Source organism: Anomaloglossus baeobatrachus, chromosome 10 (genome assembly GCF_048569485.1).
Source record: "Anomaloglossus baeobatrachus isolate aAnoBae1 chromosome 10, aAnoBae1.hap1, whole genome shotgun sequence".
Lineage (NCBI taxonomy): Eukaryota > Metazoa > Chordata > Amphibia > Anura > Aromobatidae > Anomaloglossus > Anomaloglossus baeobatrachus.
In genome coordinates, this window is record NC_134362.1 from 123754524 (window position 1) to 123777821 (window position 23298).

A 23298-nucleotide genomic window follows, 5' to 3' on the forward strand; every position below is an offset into this window, starting at 1 on the left:
CTGGGAGGAAAGGGTTAACAGTGGAATATTAAGGTGCATTTCTGTGTGCAGTGTTACTAGTCAATGTAACAATTCAGTATGAGCTGCTCTTGGTGCCGGGGGAGGGAGATGCTCTCCTGAGCAAGATAGATGGGGAATGAACATGATATCTATATAGTGTAAGGCAGGGGGTCTCAAACCAGGTGATCATGTCTGATCAACTGGTTACATTATGTCTGATTACCTTGTCTAACAGTTTTTTCTCCCCTTTCTTTACCTTCCAGGTTCCCATAGTCACGTGAAATATCCCTGTTGCACTTGATTACGGCTCACTATTCACTATAGGATGTCTTATATCTAACATCACACTCTCACCCATCAGCACTCTATAGGTTTGTATAAGGTATGCGCTTACACATCCGGTCCTCCATAGGTATTTCCACTTATGTAACACTATCCCTATGATCACTCATAACTCATACCCTTGTAGTCAATTACAGCCTCCTCTCTCCCCCCCTCCCCTTCTCCCTTTCCATCTATAATTTTGCCAGTACAATATTAGTTTACATTAGGCACACACTCACATATTCCTTTCCTTAGTGATTTATTGTAATTCACATTCACATACAATTCTCTATGCCTGCCCCATTACTACATTCATACCTACTTGACCCTATCCTGATACCCCTTGTCTCACCTTGTTGGTCCCTACACCTGTTATCATGTCCTTTCCTGTGTCTGTCTTGTCACACAACACATTTTAGCATATAACTTGTGCTCCTTATTACCTGTCCTGCCTATTAGAATTATGTCCATTATGTCCATGCATGGCCCAATGAATCAAGTCTGTACTTCATATTCATGGTTTAAGCCTTTGGGTTCCAATGTGCCCAGAGTATATATCCAGAAAGATTCCCTTTCTTTGAGCTTCCTAATTCTATTGCCTCCTCTGCGTATGGCTTGGACATGTTCGATGACTTGGAATGTTAATTGGATCACTGTGTGATTATGCGTCACAAAATGGTGTGGGACTGGTAATAGAATCTGCTTACAATGTATTGTTGACTTGTGTTTAGCTCAAAGAAAGAGAATCTTTCTGGATATGTACTCTGGGCACATTAGAACCCAAGGGCTTAAACCGTGAATATGAAGTAAAGACTTGATTCATTGGGCCGTGCACCATGTCACCAAGTGTCCAATTGCATTGTCCAATGGCTCACAATGGTTATGCGTTTTCATTGGATGGATAATCGAAGCCATGTTTTTTTCCTTTCTGTTGGGTTTGTTGTGTGAGTAGCCTATAGGATTAAGTTGGTTACCGCAGGCAGTGGATTTAACTTCCTGTCTTTGGTCCAGTGGTAGATGGATTGTCTGGTCTATGAGCTGTTATTGGTTTGAATGCAGGTGAATGCCCATGGGCTGCTTATGACTGTGTAAAATAGTATTGATTCATGATGGACTACATGTAGATATCTTCAGTCTTTCTATCCACATCATTTAAATGAACATTATCCATGCAGCTTGAAATCCATCCAATAAGAGAAGCAACCTTGTACAACCAATCTGATAAGGGCACAGTATATCCTAAGGGAAGGTTATGGCGGATGCAGGAAGATGCGCACTACACCCTACCATGCTCAAACCAATGGTTATCAACCTGTTCAGGACTTTACCCCATATTCCAGATGTGGCCTTACAAGTGATTTATAGAGGGTTAACAATACGTTGGGATCACCGGATCTAATCTCCCTTTTTATACACCCTAAAATCTTGTTTGCTTTAGAATAAACAATAACATCATAAAGGTATAAGATGACGCCATTATTAGCGTCACCATACCGCTACTCTGCCTTCTAAAACGGTCTCTGCTCAAAACCAAACATGATGCATTGCAGGCGGAGCGCGATGAGTTGCAGCAAGAAACAGTAGTGGGTGTGGGTGATAACACACAGCCCAGCCTCGTCTCATCACAACGTGCAGTGGAGGACTATGACGAGGAGGAGGATGAAGACATGGAGCAAATCTCCGGCCAAATTGAGGATATGACATGCACACCAGTCATATCCTCGGTTCAGCGTGGCTGGCCAGAGGACAGGGTAGATGAGGAGGAGGAGGAGGAGGAGGAGGAGGACAGCATGTTCAGTCAACGTGTTGGTCAGGCTACTGAAGTCCTGGCTGTTAAGAGTCTGGCGCACATGGCTGACTTTATGGTAAGCTGCCTGTCTCGTGACCCTCGCGTTAAGAACATCTTGGCCGACAATCATTACTGGTTGGTAACACTGTTAGACCCACGCTACAAGGAGAACTTTATGTCTCTTATTCCCGAGGCGGAGAGGTCAACCAAAATGCAGCAGTTCCGGAAGGCCATAGTCACGGAAGTAGGCAAAGCATTCCCCTCACAAAACGCTAGCGGCATAGGTCAGGAATCAGTGGACAACCAAGGCGTACAGCCGAGAGAGGCACAAGTCCAATCCGCCAGAGGTAGGGGAACAGTCTTTAAGATGTGGGACAGTTTTCTCAGCCCCTCACGTACCACAGCCCCTGAGGTGCGGGGTAGTGCCACAAGAAATCCTAAGTTTGCCCAGATGCTCAAGGAGTACCTTGCAGATCGAACAACTGTACTCCGACATTCCTCTGTGCCTTACAATTATTGGGTATCCAAGGTGGACACGTGGCATGAATTGGCTCTCTACGCCTTGGAAGTCCTGGCCTGCCCTGCCGCTAGCGTTTTGTCAGAGCGTGTTTTTAGTGCCGCAGGTGGAATCATTACAGATAAACGCACCCGCCTGTCAACTGAAAATGCTGACAGGCTGACTCTGATCAAGATGAACAAGGGTTGGATTGGGCCAGACTTCACCACACCACCAGCAAATGAGAGCGGAATTTAAAGTTTGTAACGGGAATTTGCCATGTACCTCCAGTCACCCATGGGTACACACTTCTGGACTTTGGATAATCGCTGGACTGCTCCTCCTTCTCCTCATGCGCCACCATGATGACCGTTACAAGAGTTAGGCCTTTGTTTCAGGTATACCCCCAGTGGTAATTTTTTTCGCCCATTCTTTGCAGAATGGACATTACAACGACAGGAGACCCGCTCCTTTGCAATGGGAACAATGTTTTGAGGCCCTCATGCACGTCTCTATGCAGGGACAACGTGGAGCCTCCCAATTTTTGGCTGCCCTGCCAAAGGGCTATACTATAATACACCCACTTCCTGACAATGGACACTTAATGTTTTGAGGCCCTCATGCACGTCCCTATCCAGGGACAACGTGGAGCCTCCCAATTTTTGGCTGCCCTGCCAAAGGGCTATACTACAAAAGACCCACTTCCTGACAATGGACACTTAATGTTTTGAGGCCCTCATGCACGTCTCTATCCAGGGACAACGTGGAGCCTCCCAATTTTTGGCTGCCCTGCCTAAGGGCTATACTATAATACACCCACTTCCTGACAATGGACACTTAATGTTTTGAGGCCCTCATGCACGTCTCTATCCAGGGACAACGTGGAGCCTCCCAATTTTTGGCTGCCCTGCCAAAGGGCTATACTACAAAAGACCCACTTCCTGACAATGGACACTTAATGTTTTGAGGCCCTCATGCACGTCTCTATCCAGGGACAACGTGGAGCCTCCCAATTTTTGGCTGCCCTGCCTAAGGGCTATACTATAATACACCCACTTCCTGACAATGGACACTTAATGTTTTGAGGCCCTCATGCACGTCTCTATCCAGGGACAACGTGGAGCCTCCCAATTTTTGGCTGCCCTGCCAAAGGGCTATACTATAATACACCCACTTCCTGACAATGGACACTTAATGTTTTGAGGCCCTCATGCACGTCTCTATCCAGGGACAACGTGGAGCCTCCCAATTTTTGGCTGCCCTGCCAAAGGGCTATACTACAAAAGACCCACTTCCTTCCAATGGGCACTTCAGGTTTACAGGCCCTCATGCACGTCTCTATCCAGGGACAACGTGGAGCCTCCCAATTTTTGGCTGCCCTGCCTAAGGGCTATACTATAATACACCCACTTCCTGACAATGGACACTTAATGTTTTGAGGCCCTCATGCATGTCTCTATCCAGGGACAACGTGGAGCCTCCCAATTTTTGGCTGCCCTGCCAAAGGGCTATACTACAAAAGACCCACTTCCTTCCAATGGGCACTTCAGGTTTACAGGCCCTCATGCACGTCTCTATCCAGGGACAACGTGGAGCCTCCCAATTTTTGGCTGCCCTGCCAAAGGGCTATACTACAAAAGACCCACTTCCTTCCAATGGGCACTTCAGGTTTACAGGCCCTCATGCACGTCTCTATCCAGGGACAACGTAGAGCCTCCCAATTTTTGGCTGCCCTGCCTAAGGGCTATACTATAATACACCCACTTCCTGACACTGGACACTTAATGTTTTGAGGCCCTCATGCACGTCTCTATCCAGGGACAACGTGGAGCCTCCCAATTTTTGGCTGCCCTGCCTAAGGGCTATACTACAATAGACCCACTTCCTTACAATGGGCACTTCAGGTTTACAGGCCATCATGCACGTCTGTATGCAGGGGCATTGGTGAACCTCACAATTTTGGACTGCCCTGGCAAAGGAAAATACTACAAAGACTCAGTTCCTCAAAATGGGCACATTAGACTCAGAGGCCTTTATGTACGTCTCTTCTCAGGGACATCGGAGTGCCACACAATGTTTTACGTAAAATCTTTCATGTATTGATCTCAAAAAGTAACATACATTAGCTCTATCTCACTATTGGGTATGTGCCCTTAACATTTCCGCTATGAAAAATCATTTTGGTGTCATTTTGGAAGGTTTTCTGGTGAGTCCGTAAAAATGGCGTAAAACGTGGACAAAATTATTCACAGCTGTGACTTTTGAGTGATAAATGCTTCAAGGGGTCTTCCCCATGCTGTTGCCATGTCATTTGAGCACTCTTCGGAGACTTTTGTGCCATTTTTAGGGTTTCTACATGCTGCCGGTGGTCATTTCACAAAAATACTCGGGTCTCCCATAGGATAACATTGGGCTCGGTGCTCGGGCCGAGTACACGAGTATCTTGGGAGGCTCGGCCCGAGCTTCGAGCACCCGAGCTTTTTAGTACTCGCTCATCACTACTAATAAACCTAAAAAATAAAAATAAATTGAATAAAAATCATGAATGTTGTGTTATAACAGGAAATTCGGTGTAAGAATGAATATCCGGGATGAGAGTTCAGCGAATGAGTTATAGAAATTGTTACAAAAAGGAGTGTGTACGGTTTATGCGTAAATTTTCAGAATGCGTACATGAAAATTATATGTATGTGAGAATGTCCCCCATGCTTTGTAAAAAGTTATTTATGAAAATGTAAATAAAATATATAAAAATGCCTAATTATTTATAATTTATGAGAAAGATATATATGTATGGAAGAATGTTATAAGGTGTCCAAGAACCATAAAGAAAAAGGGTGCATATATAATGTTAGAGGTCTAGAGTTCCACCAGGCTATATCACCCCTAAAGAAATAGAAAGAAGACCTTACTACCTGTGTACCCCAAAAAAAGCTATATTTCTTAGCCAGGATTATGGTGGAGATATGCACAAGTGAAATAAGAATATAAAGTAATACAATAAGATTATAAAACCAATATGTGTGCATTCATGCACCACCCGGTACGCTACCCTTGCCAAATTGTTCACTCTAGATCCCCACACGATCCATGAAGCCGTTCCCCCGGTCACACCGCCTGCTGCCGGTTCCCACTCATCCCTGGGGGAGTTAGGCGAGTGGTATCGAGAGCTACATGTCGGCACTGATGATACCCCCATACACCACAAGGAAGGGGTATACCGGGTGGTACAGGAGTATGAGCGGGTTTTTAGCAAGCACCCTCTAGATTTTGGGCAGATTAAAGGGGTTCAACACCACATCCCTACCGGTACACACTCCCCTATTAAAGAGAGATACAGGCCTATTCCCCCTGCGCACTACCAATGCGCCAAAGACATGTTGAGGAACATGAAGGAGGCAGAGGTTATTAGGGACAGCTGTAGTCCCTGGGCCGCTCCGTTGGTGCTGGTTAAGAAGAAGGATGGCACCATGCGGATGTGTGTGGATTACCGGAAGATTAACCAGATAACGCATAAGGATGCTTACCCTCTGCCCCGCATCAAAGAGTCCCTGGCCTCGCTGAGAACCGCTAACTACTTCTCCACCCTTGACCTCACCAGCGGGTACTGGCAGGTGGCCGTGGCACCGGAAGACCGAGAGAAGACTGCCTATGGGACCGTTTTGCTGTACTTGGATGATGTGATTGTGTACTCACAGACGTATGAAGCCCACCTGGAGCACCTAGCCGATGTGTTCGCGTCCCTTGCCAAGTATGGGATGAAGTTGAAGCCCTCAAAGTGTCATCTGCTGAAACCCAGAGTGCAGTACCTAGGACATGTGGTTGGTGCGGAAGGTGTCGCCCCCAACCCCGAGAAGATCACCGCCATCCAAGACTGGCCGAGACCGACCACAGTGAGGGAAGTGAGGCAGTTTCTGGGCCTGGTGGGATATTACCGTCGCTTCATTAAGGGGTACACAAAGATGGCTGCCCCCATGCAAGACCTCCTCGTAGGACAGACCAAGGGTGGTAGATCCCTAGTAGCCCCATTGGTGTGGGAAGAAAAGCATGAGGAATCCTTCCGCCAGCTGAGAACAGCCCTGACCGGAGAGGAAATCCTAGCGTACCCTGACTACAGCCGCCCATTCATCCTCTACACCGACGCCAGCAATGTGGGCTTGGGGGCTGTTCTATCCCAGGTCCAAGACAGAAGGGAAAAGGTAATAGCTTATGCTAGCCGAAAACTCCGACCGACTGAGAGGAACCCTGAGAACTACATCTCCTTCAAGCTTGAGCTCTTGGCACTGGTGTGGGCTATCACCGAGCGTTTCCGCCATTACCTGGCAGCAGCCAAGTTCACCGCGTACACAGACAATAACCTGCTGACCCATCTAGATACGGCCAAGCTGGGCGCGTTGGAGCAGCGGTGGGTGACCAGGTTAGCCAACTACGATTTCACCATCAAGTACCGGGCCGGCCGTACCAACGTCAATGCCAATGCACTCTCCCGGATGCCCCACCTGTCGGAAGAGGGGCCAGAGGATGATGACCTCGAAGAGATCGAGTTGCCTGCATTTCACCGGCCATTCACTGAGAAGGTGCACGTCTACCAACAACGGGTGAACCTGGATCCGCTGCCCCGACAGGACTGGCAGGAAGCTCAGGACCAGGCACCTGCTGTCCGCCTGGTCAAGACTCTAGTGGAACAGGGTTCTGCTGGGATAGACCCTGCTGCCCCTGCCGAAGCCCAACGTCTGTGGCAAGAACGGACCCGGCTATACCTACACCAGGGGAAGTTGTATCGCGAGCTGATTAATCCAAAGACTCACGAGAAGATCCGCCAGCTGGTGATTCCCCAGGCTAAAGTGCCCACCGTCCTGCAAGCATACCATGATGGTGCAGTGCACTTCGGGTGGAAGAAGCTAGAGATGTTGTTAAGAGAGCGGTTCTATTGGAGTGGAATGCGGGAATCTGTGGAGGCCTGGTGCCGAGAATGTGGCCCTTGCGCATTGAGAAGGAAGGACGAGGCCAGCCAGAAGGCACCCCTACACCCGATCATTACACACCAACCGCTGGAGCTGGTTCCCCTTGACCATGTAAAGCTCACCCCCAGCCGAAGTGGGTACACCTACGCTCTGACCATCGTAGACCACTACTCGAGGTTCCTGGTGGTTGTCCCAGTTAAGGACTTAACCGGCCGCACCGCTGCTAAGGCTTTCCAGGCTTATTTCTGTTGACCGCATTGGTACCCGGAGAGGGTGCTTACCGACCAGGGTCCGGCCTTTGAAGCAGAGGTATTCCAGGAATTCTGCCAGTTGTACGGCTGCAAGAAAATCCGGACCACGCCTTACCACGCCCAAACCAATGGCATTTGTGAAAAGATGAACCACTTGGTCCTGGGCCTCCTCAAGACGTTACCACTGGAAGAGCGGAACCTGTGGCTGGAGAAGCTACCTGACCTGGTCGATATGTACAACAACATCCCTTCCAGCTCTACGAAATGCACTCCAGCATACCTGATGAGAGCTCGTCCCGGCCGGCTACCAGTGGATCTGGAAATGGGCTTGGAAGCTTCAGAAGCACTCCTGTCGACAGCTGAATGGGACACTCGGCGGAGGACACAGTACCGACAGGTCCAGGAGTATGTTGAAAAGAACTTGTGCCGGAGTCGGGGACAACAGGAGCAGTGCTTCAACAAGAAGGCGCCTGCCGGTTCCTTCCAACCTGGGGATGTAGTGCTGAAGCGGAAAAGAAGGGCCCACAAGCTGGATGATCAATGGGAAAAAACCCCGTATGTAGTCCAGCCCACAGGATGGGAGAATGGGAAGGCCTACCAGATCAGCCGTGACCAGGGGGGGACTTTGGCCACGGTTTCCCGAGACCACCTGAAGAAGTGCCCACCAGCATTGAGAGTAGCGGATGAGGCTCCAGTTCCCAGTCCAGTGGAGAAGGAAAAAGAGGTAATCCACACCATGATGGGTGATTTTCCAGCAGACTGGCCTACACAGAACGGTGCGGTGATCCTTCCAGTGATACTGTTCCCACAACCCGTGGATGAAGAAATGATGGAAACGGTTAACCGCGAGCCAGTGCCCAGGGATGTACCTGTACCCAGCTCCCCTACGCCTCCGCCTGCCCCACATGATAGCAGGGAGGAGGAACTGACTGTTCCCTCTGCCCCACTGCCTGTCACCACTGACACCGGACCCCGAAGGTCCACTCGCTCCAACCTAGGTAGACCCCCACTTAGGTACAGGGAAACTACTCTTTAAAAGGGGGGGGCTTTATGTGTTGAGTGTACCAGTTTGAAAGTTTTAAATGATAAGTAAAGATGATCAACCTCTATAAATCACTTGTAAGGCTACATCTGGAATATGGGAACCAGTTTTGGGCTCCACATTTTAAAAAGGACATTCAGAAGTTAGAGTCAGTTCAAAGGTGGGCAACTAGACTACTACAAGGAATGGAAGGCCTCCCATATGATGACAAGTTGAAAAAGTTATTAAGTGATTATTGGCTGCAATGGGGCTTTCTGGCTGGTGCCAGCCTCTCTTCTTAGCACACAGGAACCACAATCCCTACACCATGCTTCAATGGATTCTCTCATCCCAGCCCAGTAAAACTACATATTTTACACAGTCATAAGCAGCCCATGGGCATTCACCTGCATTCAAACCAATAACAGCTCATAGACCAGACAATCCATCTACCACTGGACCAAAGACAGGAAGTTAAATCCACTGCCTGCGGTAACCAACTTAATCCTATAGGCTACTCACACAACAAACCCAACAGAAAGGAAAAAAACATGGCTTCGATTATCCATCCAATGAAAACGCATAACCATTGTGAGCCATTGGACAATGCAATTGGACACATGGTGACATGGTGCACGGCCCAATGAATCAAGTCTTTACTTCATATTCACGGTTTAAGCCCTTGGGTTCTAATGTGCCCAGAGTACATATCCAGAAAGATTCTCTTTCTTTGAGCTAAACACAAGTCAACAATACATTGTAAGCAGATTCTATTACCAGTCCCACACCATTTTGTGACGCATAATCACACAGTGATCCAATTAAGATTCCAAGTCATCGAACATGTCCAAGCCATACGTAGAGGAGGCAATAGAATTAGGAAGCTCAAAGAAAGGGAATCTTTCTGGATATATACTCTGGGCACATTGGAACCCAAAGGCTTAAACCATGAATATGAAGTACAGACTTGATTCATTGGGCCATGCATGGACATAATGGACATAATTCTAATAGGCAGGACAGGTAATAAGGAGCACAAGGGATATGCTAAAATGTGTTGTGTGACAAGACAGACACAGGAAAGGAGATGATAACAGGTGTAGGGACCAACAAGGTGAGACAAGGGGTATCAGGATAGGGTCAAGTAGGTATGAATGTAGTAATGGGGCAGGCATAGAGAATTGTATGCGAATGTGAATTACAATAAGTCACTAAGGAAAGGAATATGTGAGTGTGTGCCTAATGTAAACTAATATTGTACTGGCAAAATTATAGATGGAAAGGGAGAAGGGGAGAGGGGAGAGAGGAGGCTGTAATTGACTACAAGGGTATGAGTTATGAGTGATCATAGGGATAGTGCTACATAAGTGGAAATACCTATGGAGGACCGGATGTGTAAGCGCATACCTTATACAAACCTATAGAGTGCTGATGGGTGAGAGTGTGATGTTAGATATAAGACATCCTATAGTGAATAGTGAGCCGTAATCAAGTGCAACAGGGATATTTCACGTGACTATGGGAACCTGGAAGGTAAAGAAAGGGGAGAAAAAACTGTTAGACAAGGTAATCAGACAAACATGACAAATAAAAAACAAGGAAGAATGGAACTCCATACATACTGGAACCATATATAGTGTGAACACGAAAAAGAACCGGGCGTTAGAAAAAATGTGCACGGCCCAATGAATCAAGTCGGTTCTTCATATTCATGGTTTAAGCCCTTGGGTTCCAACATGCCCAGAGTATATATCCAGAAAGATTCCCTTTCTTTGAGCTTCCTAATTCTATCGCCTCCTCTGCGTATGGCTGGGACATGTTCGATGACTTGGAATCTTAATTGGGCCACTGTGCGATTATGCGTCACAAAATGGTGTGGGACTGGTAATAGAATCTGCTTACAACGTATTGTTGACTTGTGCTTAGCACAAAGAAAGGGAATCTTTCTGGATATGTACTCTGGACACATTAGAACCCAAGGGCTTAAACCGTGAATATGAAGTACAGACTTGATTCATTGGGCCGTGCACCATGTCACCATGTGTGCAATTGCATTGTCCAATGGCTCACAATGGTTATGCGTTTTCATTGGATGGATAATCGAAGCCATGTTTTTTTCCTTTCTCTTGGGTTTGTTGTGTGAGTAGACTATAGGATTAAGTTAGTTACCGCAGGCAGTGGATTTAGCTTCCTGTCTTTGGTCCAGTGGTAGATTGATTGTTTGGTCTATGAGCTGTTATGGGTTTTAATCCAGGTGAATGCCCATGGGCTGCTTATAACTGTGTGAAATATGTAGTTTTACTGGGCTGGGATGAGAGAATCCATCGAAGCATGGTGTAGGGATTGTGGTTCCTGTGTGCTAAGAAGAAAGGCTGGCACCAGCCAGAAAGCCCCATTACAGCCAATAATCAACCGCTAGCCGCTGGAACTCGTTGCTCTAGATCATGTCAAACTCACACCAAGCAGGAATAGATACATTAGCCCACCATCCCACCCAAAGAGCAACTTCTGCTGCGCAGCTGGCTTTCTAGGCAGCAGCGCTATCGTGATGTCAGCGGGGGACATTGTGACAAGCCAGTGTTCCGTCACTTCATGTTGTGCACTGTTCAAACGGAAAATACATCAACAGGCAGACTACAGAAAAGCTTACTAACAAAGGTTAGAGAGGGGCTTTCTCAGAGGGCTTTTTACAGTTTGTCTATTCCCAATTAGCCGTTTAAGTATGCTTAATGAAAGTACTAATTCTTTCATAGGCCGCCCATTCTTAGTATTTGACGTTCCTTATATTGCGGTATCAGGCTTCGCAGCAGGTTGCAAAACATTCATCACCCATGACTGTCCCCAATTGGGCTCAGAAGCTAAATGTCTATCATGACCTCTCTTTTTGAAAGTCCAAGAGCAAGCAAACTCTTCCTCCAGGAGAGGGAGCCAACAGATCACTAAAGACATCATCATTGCTCAAAGAAAACACCGAAAAACAATGGAAGCTTTAATTGGAGTGGAATCTGATAGACAGCACCTGATGCCAAGTCTGCATCTTCTAACACCTGCAGTCACTGCAGCAGCTGAATCCAATGTGTCCAAAAGGGATCTATTCTATTCAATTGCAAATGATCTAGATAAGACTGAGAATAAGATACTGCACGGGACATAGCAGAGTTGGTCAAGTTGAGTGGAGATGAGTTTGCTATTTGGCACAGCTTTTGCATCAATAAAGCAAGTAAAAGGTGTGAAAGATAAAAAAAAGGGTGAAAGTGTGAAAAGTGAATTGGCCAAATTGAGGTGCATATAAAGTTTTTGCTTTCTTTCAATTCACTAATGGGGCTCATTTGAATCAGGTGAATTGAGTTCTGCTTTTGGAAACTGGGTTAAGAAGGGGTGCACCGGTCCTGGAGGTACTGCAATACCAGGTCAATGCGTGGAGTGGACAGAGCAAGATTTTTTCCATCTCCTTGTTCTAAAAATCCATTTAATATATGGTCCCCAGAGAGGGGACGTATCAGATATTAAACTGATAAGAACAGATTTAATTTTTTTTTTTTTCTGTTTATCAGTAGGACTTCAAAATAACAAAGGTGATCGCCTCCCGTTGCCTGGGAACCGTCCAGGCACAAGAGGGCTATGTGTCACCAGAAGGCGCACACACTTCCTCAAGGCCGGCAGACGTGCAATCCCAGGCACCTTCCAGTACCGACCAAGGTAGCGTCCTCCGAAACTACACTTGATCTTAGCCAAAAGGCCGAGAAGCTATAACCCGAATTGGTTACGGCCTTGAGTGGCACCCTGGCCTATACCGGACACATCTTAGGGAGAGGGAGACAAACCCACGCCTACAGAAGACATTTTGTCACCCAAGCCAACCCTTGAAAAGGCTGTTTTGCAGAGCAAAAACAAGAAGAATGATGCTTTTTGCAGCCGCCGCCCACTGCAATTAATCTGAATAACTCCTCCTCCTCCAAGCACCTCCCCTCCCCCTTGCAGTCTTTCCAATTCATGATACAAAAAGACGGACGGACAGGACAGGACAGGACAGGCTGCCTGACTTTCCGTCACTGCCACCCTTTGCCATCCTTGCTTGTAGAAAGCCCTTTCATCATCCCCAAACCCTAATCTTTTCCCTTCCCTTCCCAGCTGCGTCTCACTCCCTTTCATTAGGAAGTGAGCGCAGCCTTTTCTCCGTTCTGCACATGCGCGACGTTAAACACAAATGCGCAGGCGTGCGTTCCATTAGCCTCACTGCATTCCACTCCCATACAGGAAGTGGGCGCAGCTATTACTACGGTCGCACATAAAAGAACCCACGGCCACCACTGCACACAGCTGACTCCACCACAGGACACCCACTTCTACACCAACGCAGGTAAGACAGGATCGGCACCTCTATGCTCCCGTTACAATCAGGCTCAGTCACCATGTGATAACGCTCTCAACTCTTTAGTTGCAGGCTCCCCTTGCTTCACCTCCACTGGCTGTGCTGCCATTTCCTCTCCCACCTGGAAGGTATACTTTATTCCACTATTTTCCTGTTTCTCTCTTCCCCCTTTTCCCATAACCTACTTTTATCTGCATTTGTGGGGTATCTATATGCTATTTACATCATAGTTTTATTCATTAATATGGAAGGGAAGAGTGCCCATGAGAGTGTTGAACTGCGGAGAGCAAGAGATTAAGCTGCTCCGATTTGCCACCATTGATAAGCTGTTCTCAGTAGATACACATGCTATCCAAACAGCAGCATCCACCATTGCTTCAGCCCACCCATTCAGTGACAGCTCACCAAGTCAGCCAGAGGAGTGGTGTAAGGAATTACACGTAGGCACTGACTCCACACCTTCACATCACAAGAAGGGGGTCTACAGGCTAGTGCAAGAATACGAGCAAGTCTTCAGCAAACATCCGCTAGACTTTTGAAGAATAAAAGGGGTCAAACACTACATCCCCACAAGTGCACACCCACCCATCAAAGAGAGATATAAGCCAAAACTACCTGCACATTACCAGTGTACCAAGGACATGTTGAGCAACATGAAGGAGGCTGGGGTTATCCGTGACAGTTGTAGCCTCTGGGCAGCTCCGTTGGTCCTGTTAAAGAAGAAGGACAGCACCACTCCCCTGTATTGAGGAATAGCTAGCTGCATTGAGAACTGCAAATTATTTTTCTACCCTTGATCTCACTAGTCGCTATTGGCAAGTGTCCGTTGCTGAGGCAGACCGGGAGAAGACCGCCTTTGCCACCCCGATGGGTCTCTGCGAGTTCAAAAGCATGCCCTTCGAGCTGTGCAATTTGCCAGGAACCTTCCAGAGGCTGATGGAATGCTGCTTGGGACACCGAAACTTTGAAACGGTACTGCTATACCTTTATGATGTTATTGTTTATTCTAAAGCAAACAAGATTTTAGGGTGTATAAAAAGGGAGATTAGATCCGGTGATCCCAACGTATTGTTAACCCTCTATAAATCACTTGTAAGGCCACATCTGGAATATGGGGTAAAGTCCTGAGCAGGTTGATAACCATTGGTTTGAGCATGGTAGGGTGTAGTGCGCATCTTCCTGCATCGGTAAAAGCTGCAGAAGTCCTTGAAGATTTCCGCTTCAAAGGCAGTGCCTTGATCTGTGAGGACTCTCTCTGAGTAGCCATGAGGTCTGCATAAGTGTGCTTGGAAGACCTTCGCTGCAGTATGGGCCATTAGATCTTTGACTTGTACCACAACCATAAATCTCGAGTAGTTGTCTACCATCGTAAGTGCATACGTGAGCTCGCCTCGATATTCTGCAACAAAACTCCCTTTTTCGATTTCAGTTTCAGCAAACACTCCTCTTCCTGTAGAAAATATTTATCATTACCTAAGACAGTCATTCTAATGCATGACAATATTAAGGCAATTTAGTTAAAACTTGTTTTAACTCACCTTTAAGGGGATTGATGTATTTCATGGTCAATCCAGGTTTGTCAGTGATGGCACTGACATAATGTATGGCGTCTTTTTCGGGCGTTATCCTTTGCCTTTTCATTGTGAAAATCCAGTTGCCTATATCAAAGCAAATTCTACTACTTGTAAAGTATGCAGAAAATGAAATGTAGAACATATAACATCAACTGCTTAGGAACGCATCATAGGTTAGTACTTAAAAGGATATTGTCATGTTCTAGTCATAATGCAAGCTGGACATTTTTCATGTTACCCTGTAATCGCCGGCCTGTTCTAATGCTCACAAGCCAAGATATAGGCTCAGCTGCTAAGGCTTCCCTCTGCCTTCTGAATGAAACTTGAATATGTCTGGCTCACTGTGTATATAGCAGGTGCTCAGAAAAAATAAGAGTCAATTCAATAGAAATAGCTCTGGCACACTACAGTGATCAATAACGTAAGAAAAGAACTCTTGGAATGCTGAAAATTCTTTATTTGTGCAAAAGGATAATTCATCCAACGTTTCGACCTTGTTTTTAGGTCTTTATCAAGGATAAAGTTATCTAAGATCATAAAGGGTTACAAAACCATATAAACACGTAATTAGTACATAGTACAACATAACAGTACAATATATTGCTACTTGAGAGTACAATGGGTCAAATAACCATGATGCACATACAAAAAATTTTTCCAAAGCCATAGTGAAAACATTTGTACTGAGGAAAGAAAATTTCCACATGACCTATCTGGAGAAACATTCTGGATCAAACAACCAAAAATAGTCAAGCAGGTAAATACACACCTATATGGATAACAGGATGATATGTGTTCAATTGTATAGCGTCATTGCCATTAAGGTACAAATGGAAAACTTGCAATCCTATATAGTGAAGGAAATGAACACATATCATATCAAAGAACACAGGAACATGGGTGTGAGAAAAACCTCAATGTTTATACTTTGTTCTTTATAATGGTGTGAACATGTATATGTCTCAGTACCTTATGCACTTGAGAATTCTAGTGAGTAGATGATGAAAGCCTATTTCAGAACTGGAATCGGTAAATAATTGTAGGTGGAATCTAAATGAAAAGATGGTACAAGTGTTATCATGACACGTGGGCTATAACACAATGGACCGTGTGACAAAGAAGAAAGGAGAGAAAGAAGAGGAAGAAAATGCAACTACCTGTAACATTACGTGATAGTCACTGGTAAGTATCACTTGACAATTCAAGTGAAAAAGGATTCCTTTATTAAAGGGTTCTCAGTCGCCTCAGGATCATGAAATACTAGGGTAAATGATATGAGAATGGGTAAGAAGCACCACTAAAGGAAATATGAGATGCAGGACATATATCTATAAACCCCTGAACTACATGATAGAAATAAAAAGAAGAAAAAAGAAAAAAAAGAAGAAAGAAGAAGAACACATAGAATGCGGAAAGAGAATGGGTACAACTACCTGAGTTACTGCAGGGAGGCCCCTGGTTGGTATTGTGAGGGTTAGTGGAATTCCTTCACTGAAGGGTTCTCAGTTGCCTCAGGTTCGTGAAAAATGCTATAGACAAATAATGCCCGGAGAAAAGGGGTTCATATACAGCGAATAATGGTAATACAAGGTACATGTGTCACATGTAATAGTATATATATATATATTGTACTAAGCTCTACACCAGAAATAGAAAGTAGTCCCTCTGCCTTCTGTCTAGGTGCCCTGAGTTATGTCCTGTAAACTGTCACAGCGACCCAGACACACATGTGTAGTAGGGGAATATCCCTGCTGAGATGCCAGTGCTAGAGCACACGTTTGCTGTGGAGTTGAACGCTATGTGAGCAGTTCTTACCTTCAATGAGCAGAAGTCTCTTTTTTCAGATTTCAATATCTCTGTGGGTATCTGGCAGAAATATGGAATACTCTTTACTGCTAAGACCCTGTACACCACTCCCACTAAAGGGGGCTTTACACGCTGCGACATCGCTAATGCGGAGTCGTTGGGGTCACGGAATTTGTGACGCACATCCGGCCGCATTAGCGATGTTGCTGCGTGTGACACCGATGAGCGATTTTGCATCGTTGCAAAAACGTGCAAAATCGCTCATCGGTGACATGGGTCTCCATTCTCGATTATCGTTACTGCAGCAGTAACGATGTAGTTCGTCGCTCCTGCGGCAGCACACATTGCTCCGTGTGACACCGCAGAAACGAGGAACCTCTCCTTACCTGCCTCAAAGCCGCTATGAGGAAGGAAGGAGGTGGGCGGGATGTTCCGGCCACTCATCTCCGCCCCTCCACTGCTATTGGGCGGTCGCTCAGTGACGTTGCTGTGACGCCGCACGAACCGCCCCCTTAGAAAGGAGGCGGTTCGCCGGTCACAGCGACGTCGCCGGGCAGGTAAGTATGTGTGACTGGTTCTGTTCGGTGTTGTGCAGCATGGGCAGCAATTTGCCCGTGTCGCGCAACAGATGGGGGCGGGTACCCACACTAGCGATATCAGGACCGATATCGCAGTGTGTAAAGTAGCCTTTAGTCACATGACCAAGACTGTATCTGTGTCCCTACAACACACTTGAGACAAATGTGTGTGTGAGCCTGCATTGTGGGGTATATATAATATATTATAGAGCTGGGAAGGATCATTCTAAGCAGTGAGCTGTTCCAGTATTTGTAGGAAAATACCCAGTAGAAGCCTCAAACACAGCACCAATACCTCCCATCAGTATCCCACCACAGTGCCATGTAACCCATGCCCTACACTCCCATCTACACCAATACTATACAGGCACAAACTAGTATATCTGACTAAAAACCCCCAAAATATGAAGAACGGCCTATAGTTGAGTGTGGATATAAAATCTATGTGAGCAGAGCTAGAATAGAAATCACTGATCGCATTGAAGTCATTCTGACCATAAATCACCATGATATCAAGGTGAGGAGTTGTGTGTTACTGCTGGGAGGAAAGGGTTAACAGTGGAATATTAAGGTGCATTTCTGTGTGCAGTGTTACTAGTCAATGTACAAATTGTCTCTCCAGTAAAGGAGACAAACTCTAGCACAGCGCCACCTATTGGAAGTAGCGATCCTAAAAGTCACAAGTGGATTTTCAACAATCCATTGCAATATGACTCAGGATATATAAGCCAGATCAGAATCCCAATTTGCAGACACGGTGTTTCGGGGTGCTTGCCCCTCGTCAGTGCAAAGTATGGGGGTGTCAATGTAGTCATTGTAACAATTCAGTATGAGCTGCTCTTGGTGCCGGGGGAGGGAGATGCTCTCCTGAGCAAGATAGATGGGGAATGAACATGATATCTATATAGTGTAAGGCAGGGGGTCTCAAACTCGGCTGGGTGTATGGGCCGCACAGAGGAAAAAAATAATGTGGGGGGCTGCATTCTTTGCAGGACAAAGTGACATTTTTATTGGTACCATATATATATTTTTTTTTCACACACCTTTGGATGACTGATTTTCAACATTTTTCACTTGTTTATTATAACAAATGTGCACATTCTTTGGTTAAATCTAAAAAAAAAAAATTGATGTTAAAAAAAAGTTATGCCTTATTTTGTTTTTTTTACAGTTTATCCCTTTCTTTTAACTAATAGTGTTACAATTATGACGCTAGCGTTTTCTGAAGGGAATGCTTTGCCTACTTTCGTGACTATGGCCTTCCAGAACTGCTGCATTTTGGCTGACCTCTCCGCCTCGGGAATAAGAGACATAAAGTTCTCCTTGTAGCGTGGGTCTAACAGTGTTACCAACCAGTAATGATTGTCGGCCAAGATGTTCTTAACGCGAGGGTCACGAGACAGGCAGCTTACCATAAAGTCATCCATGTGCGCCAGACTCTTAACAGCCATCACTTCAATATCCAGACCAACACGATGACTGAACATGCTGTCCTCCTCCTTCTCCTCCTCCTCCTCCTCATCTACCCTGTCCTCTGGCCAGCCACGCTGAACTGAGCATATGACTGGTATGCATGTCATATCCTCAATTTGGTCGGAGAGTTGCTCCATGTCTTCATCTTCCTCCTCGTCATAGTCCTCCACTGCACGTTGTGATGAGACGAGGCTGGGCTGTGTGTTATCACCCACACCCACTACTGTTTCTTGCTCCAACTCATCGTGTTCCGCCTGCAATGCATCATGTTTGGTTTTGAGCAGAGACCGTTTTAGAAGGCAGAGAAGCGGTATGGTGACGCTAATAATGGCGTCATCGCCGCTCACCATCTTGGTGGAGTCCTCAAAGTTTTGGAGGATGGTACATAGGTCGGACATCCATCTCCACTCCTCAGGTGTTATGTGTGGAGTTTGACCCATTTCCCGATGGCTTAGGTGATGCAGGTACTCAACAACTGCCCTCTTCTGCTCACATATCCTGATCAACATGTGCAGAGTTGAATTCCAATGCGTGGGGACATCACACACCAGTCTGTGAGCCGGAAGATGCAAATGACGCTGAAAGCCGGCAAGGCCGGCTGAAGCAGTAGGTGACTTTCGAAAATGTGCAGACAGGCAGCGAACTTTTACCAGCAGATCAGACAGCTCTGGGTATGAGTTTAGAAACCGCTGAACCACGAGGTTGAGCACATGGGCCACGCATGGAACATGTGTCAGCTGGCCTCGCCTCAAAGCCGCCACCAGGTTCCGGCCATTGTCACACACAACCTTTCCTGGCTTTAGGTTCAGAGGTGTGAGCCAGTGATCTGCATGCTGTTTTAGAGCTGTCCACACCTCTTCTGCATTGTGGGGTTTGTCACCTATGCAGATTAGCTGCAGCACAGCCTGTTGCCGCTTCGCCGAGGCAGTGCTGCAGTGCTTCCAGCTTGGGACTGGTGTGGAGGGTAAAGTGGATGAGGATGCGCAGGAGGAGGAGGAGGCTGAAGAGCATGACATTCCGGAGCTGTAGAGTGTGGGTGAAACCCTGACTGAGGTAGGGCCTGCAAACCTTGGTGTGGGAAGGACTTGTTCCGTTCCTCGCTCAAACTGGGTCCCAGCTGGGCTGGGCTGGGTCCCTACCCGGCTGGGTAGGGCGTTGTGGGGGGTTTGTCTATCTCCGTTTGAGGTGAGTTTGTTTAAGTTAGCCTTTTCTTTGGCGTTTTTTGGAGCCCTGCGGGTTGGGGAGTTGGTATCGCCCAGTAAGGCGTTCCCCGGGGGCTTGGATTGGGGTGACATTATGTCAGTGGAAAACGGAGTTGAATTTTGGATTAGGAAATCGAAAACTGATCAGAGAGGTGTGGGTAGACTAGTCCGTTTGGGGATGGTTGTGGCATCTGATATGTGCCCGTTCAAGTGTCTCGGGAATTTTCAACAGATCCGTCCGAAGGTGGATGGCCCCTTATTACATATATCTTTTTATCGAGATACCAATTTGTGAGTGTTTTTAGGGCATGTTTGAAGTCGTTGGGGTTAGATCCGAAGTCTTTCGGATTGGGGCAGCGACGGAGGCCTCTATATGCGGCCTACCGGAGGAGACAGTTAAGCAGATTGGTAGGTGGAAGTCGCAGCGCTTTAAGTCGTATGTACGTCCCCAGGTGGTTGTTGGCAATTGAGGGGAAAAGGGGGGGGGTATTAGGGTATTAGGGTAGCAATGGGGGGGGTGAGAGTGTGTGTTTTTTGTCAATTTGGTTTGGTGAGGCAATAAAATGGTGTCGTCTGTACATTTTGTATTGCAGAAGCACCCCCCCTTCCTTCCCTGGTCTGGATCCTTGGCCACTCTTATGTGTATTGGGGAGCCCGACGAGCGGACGCGAGATGGAACTGGAGACAGCTAGGTTTTGAGAAGGACCTGGCTCTCGTGCGATGGCTCGGTGTTCGGGGGTTAGGGTGCAGGAGGTGCATAGATACGCCCGGTTGGACAGACCTCCTGACATCTTAGTGTTGCATGCCGGGGGGAATGATTTGGGTGGGCGTCCTTTTCGAATCTTGATAAAGGACATCAAACATGATTTGTTACGGTTATGGGCGTCGTTTCCAGGTCTAACGATAGTCTGGTCAGAGATAGTAGCGAGAAAGAGTTGGCAGAAAGCGCGGTCAGTTGACAGGTTGAACAAGGCGCGGGCGAAGGTTAATAGGGCGATCTCGAAGTTTGTTAGTCGGAACGGGGGTATAGCAATACGGCATGTTGAGTTGGAAAGGACGGAAGAGGAATTTTGGTTGGCTGACGGGGTACACCTTAATGCGGTGGGAACTGACTTATGGGCTCTTGGCTTGCAGGGAGGTATTGAGAGGGCCCTTTGCTTGCGGGGGGTCTCAGGCACTTGAAGGGTTTCAAGGTGCCTTCGTTGTGGTGTTGTTTATTGGTGGGTCCTTGAAGTTGGTTTAAAATTGGTTCGGGGATTCATCCGGGTATGGATCCCCTCATTGGCAGAATTGATGGTCCCCTGGTGATTTTGGGGGGGAACCCCGACGGGGTATGTCGGGGCCCCTGGGGGTGTGGTTGGGGTTGACGGAGGATTAACCCTTATAATTTGGTGCTCCTGAGCCAGTGTGGGTAACGGCTGGGAGCAAGTTGAGGTTTTTTATTGCTCGGTTATGGGAATCACCAGGGTTTTGGTAGCTTCAAGGACCTTACCACATTGCAAATTTAATTGGTTATGTATTCTTGTTAATAAAATGGCTGCTATGGCCAAAATTATCCAAAGATAAATTTGTGTCTGTGTAATTACTTTTAAATAAGAAATGGGAATGGAGGTGTGGGGTATGAAAGGAAGACCGGAGTCAACAATTCCAGGGTCAAGCATGTTTATTTGCGTAAGCTTCGTTCCAGGGTAGAAAGGGTAAGAGTGCCTTTCAGAATTCGAAGTGGTCAGACTGTACGGACCACCAAGAACTGCAGGAGAGCTTGAACATCTTCCCATGGATTTGCGACATCCTCCCTCATCAGTTACGTAGGTAAGCAGGTTCTCAGCATTGCAGCCCATTTGTTGTCTTAAGTTAGTTAAGCGGGGTTAACTAACCTGTCAGTTCAGCCTCAGGTCTAAAGCAGAGGCCTGGACTCCACTCCTTACTCCTCACTCCACAACTCTCCTTAAAAACAACTGACTCCTTTTTCCTGCCTCGGGGTCTCCAGACCCCTAGGTGGGCGTTTCCTTCCGTCTGGTCCTGCCCACTGGTGTGCCTGTCTTTCCCTAGGGGAGGTGACTAGGGTTTTCTGGTTGGCTTTGTGTGACTTAGGTGAGGGAAGTTGTTATGCGGGGGCCTATGTGTGACTATCTGCAGTGTCAGGGCGTCACATATGTATGTGTGTATGTCTGCTAAAGGAATCCGCACCGTCATATTTACAAACACAAAATTTTGCAGACACCTCATGTGACTCAGGGAACGTTGTAGACTATGTTTTAACAGGAATATTTAACCTTTACAGTTACTCTCCAAAAAACCTGCCTCCATTAAACTGAATGGAGGTGGGAGCTGCAAGTTATTAATAGCAGCTGTGATTGGTTGCTATAGGAACAAAGGACATTCATAGTATAAGAAGCTTATGTGTGAGATAATATGATGTCAGTGGGGAGACAGATAGAGAGAGACAGACACAGACTGAGAGACAAACAGAGACAGATAGGCATAGACAGACAGGGAAAGAGACAGAGACAAACAGACAGAGGCAGACAGGGAAAGAGACAGACAGAGATAGACAGGGAAAAAAGGCAGACAGACAGAGACAGAGAAAGAGACAGAGGCAGATAGGGAAACAGACAAAGACAAACATACAGAGACAGGCAGGAGAAAAGGCAGACCGACAGGGAAACAGACAGACAGGGGAAGAGACAGACAGAGAGAGACAGACAGATAGAGACAGACAAAGAAATACAGAGATAGACAGGGAAAGAGACAAACGGGGAATGAGTCAGACAGAGAGAGACAAAGAGAGACAGGCAGAGAGAGACAGGGAAAGAGACAGACAGGGGAAGAGACAGACAGAGACAGACAAAGAAATACAGAGACAGACAGGGGAAGAGACAGACAGGGGAAGAGACAGACAGGGGAAGAGACAGACAGACAGGGAAAGAGACAGACCTGGAAAAGAGACAGACCTGGAAAAGAGACAGACAGACATAGAAACAGACAGCCACAAAGAGAGAAAGACAGACAGACACAGAGAGACAGACAGAGATAGAGAGACAGAGAGACATGGATAGAGATAGAGACACACAGAGACAGACAGATGACAGAGACTGGGAGAGAGACAGACAGAAGCATAAATCCCTAACTAAAACTTAACATTTAATGATAGTTTTAAAAGGTAAAAAAACACAAATCATGTAAATAGCATGACTCTCTTCTGTGCATAGAGTCAAAATTTTGTGTTTGTAAATATGACGGTGCGGATTCCTTTAGCAGACATACACACATACATATGTGACGCCCTGACACTGCAGGTAGTCACACATAGGCCCCCGCATAACAACTTCCCTCACCTAAGTCACACAAAGCCAACCAGAAAACCCTAGTCACCTCCCCCAGGGAAAGACAGGCACACCAGTGGGCAGGACCAGACGGAAGGAAACGCCCACCTAAGGGTCTGGAG

General features: G+C 46.7%; 1 pseudogene; it reads right to left on the minus strand.

Moving 5' to 3' along the window:
* Positions 1 to 12218: 12218 nt before the first annotated feature.
* On the minus strand, positions 12219 to 12425 carry LOC142255453 (U2 spliceosomal RNA; annotated as a pseudogene).
* Between the last annotated feature and the right edge of the window lie 10873 nt (positions 12426 to 23298).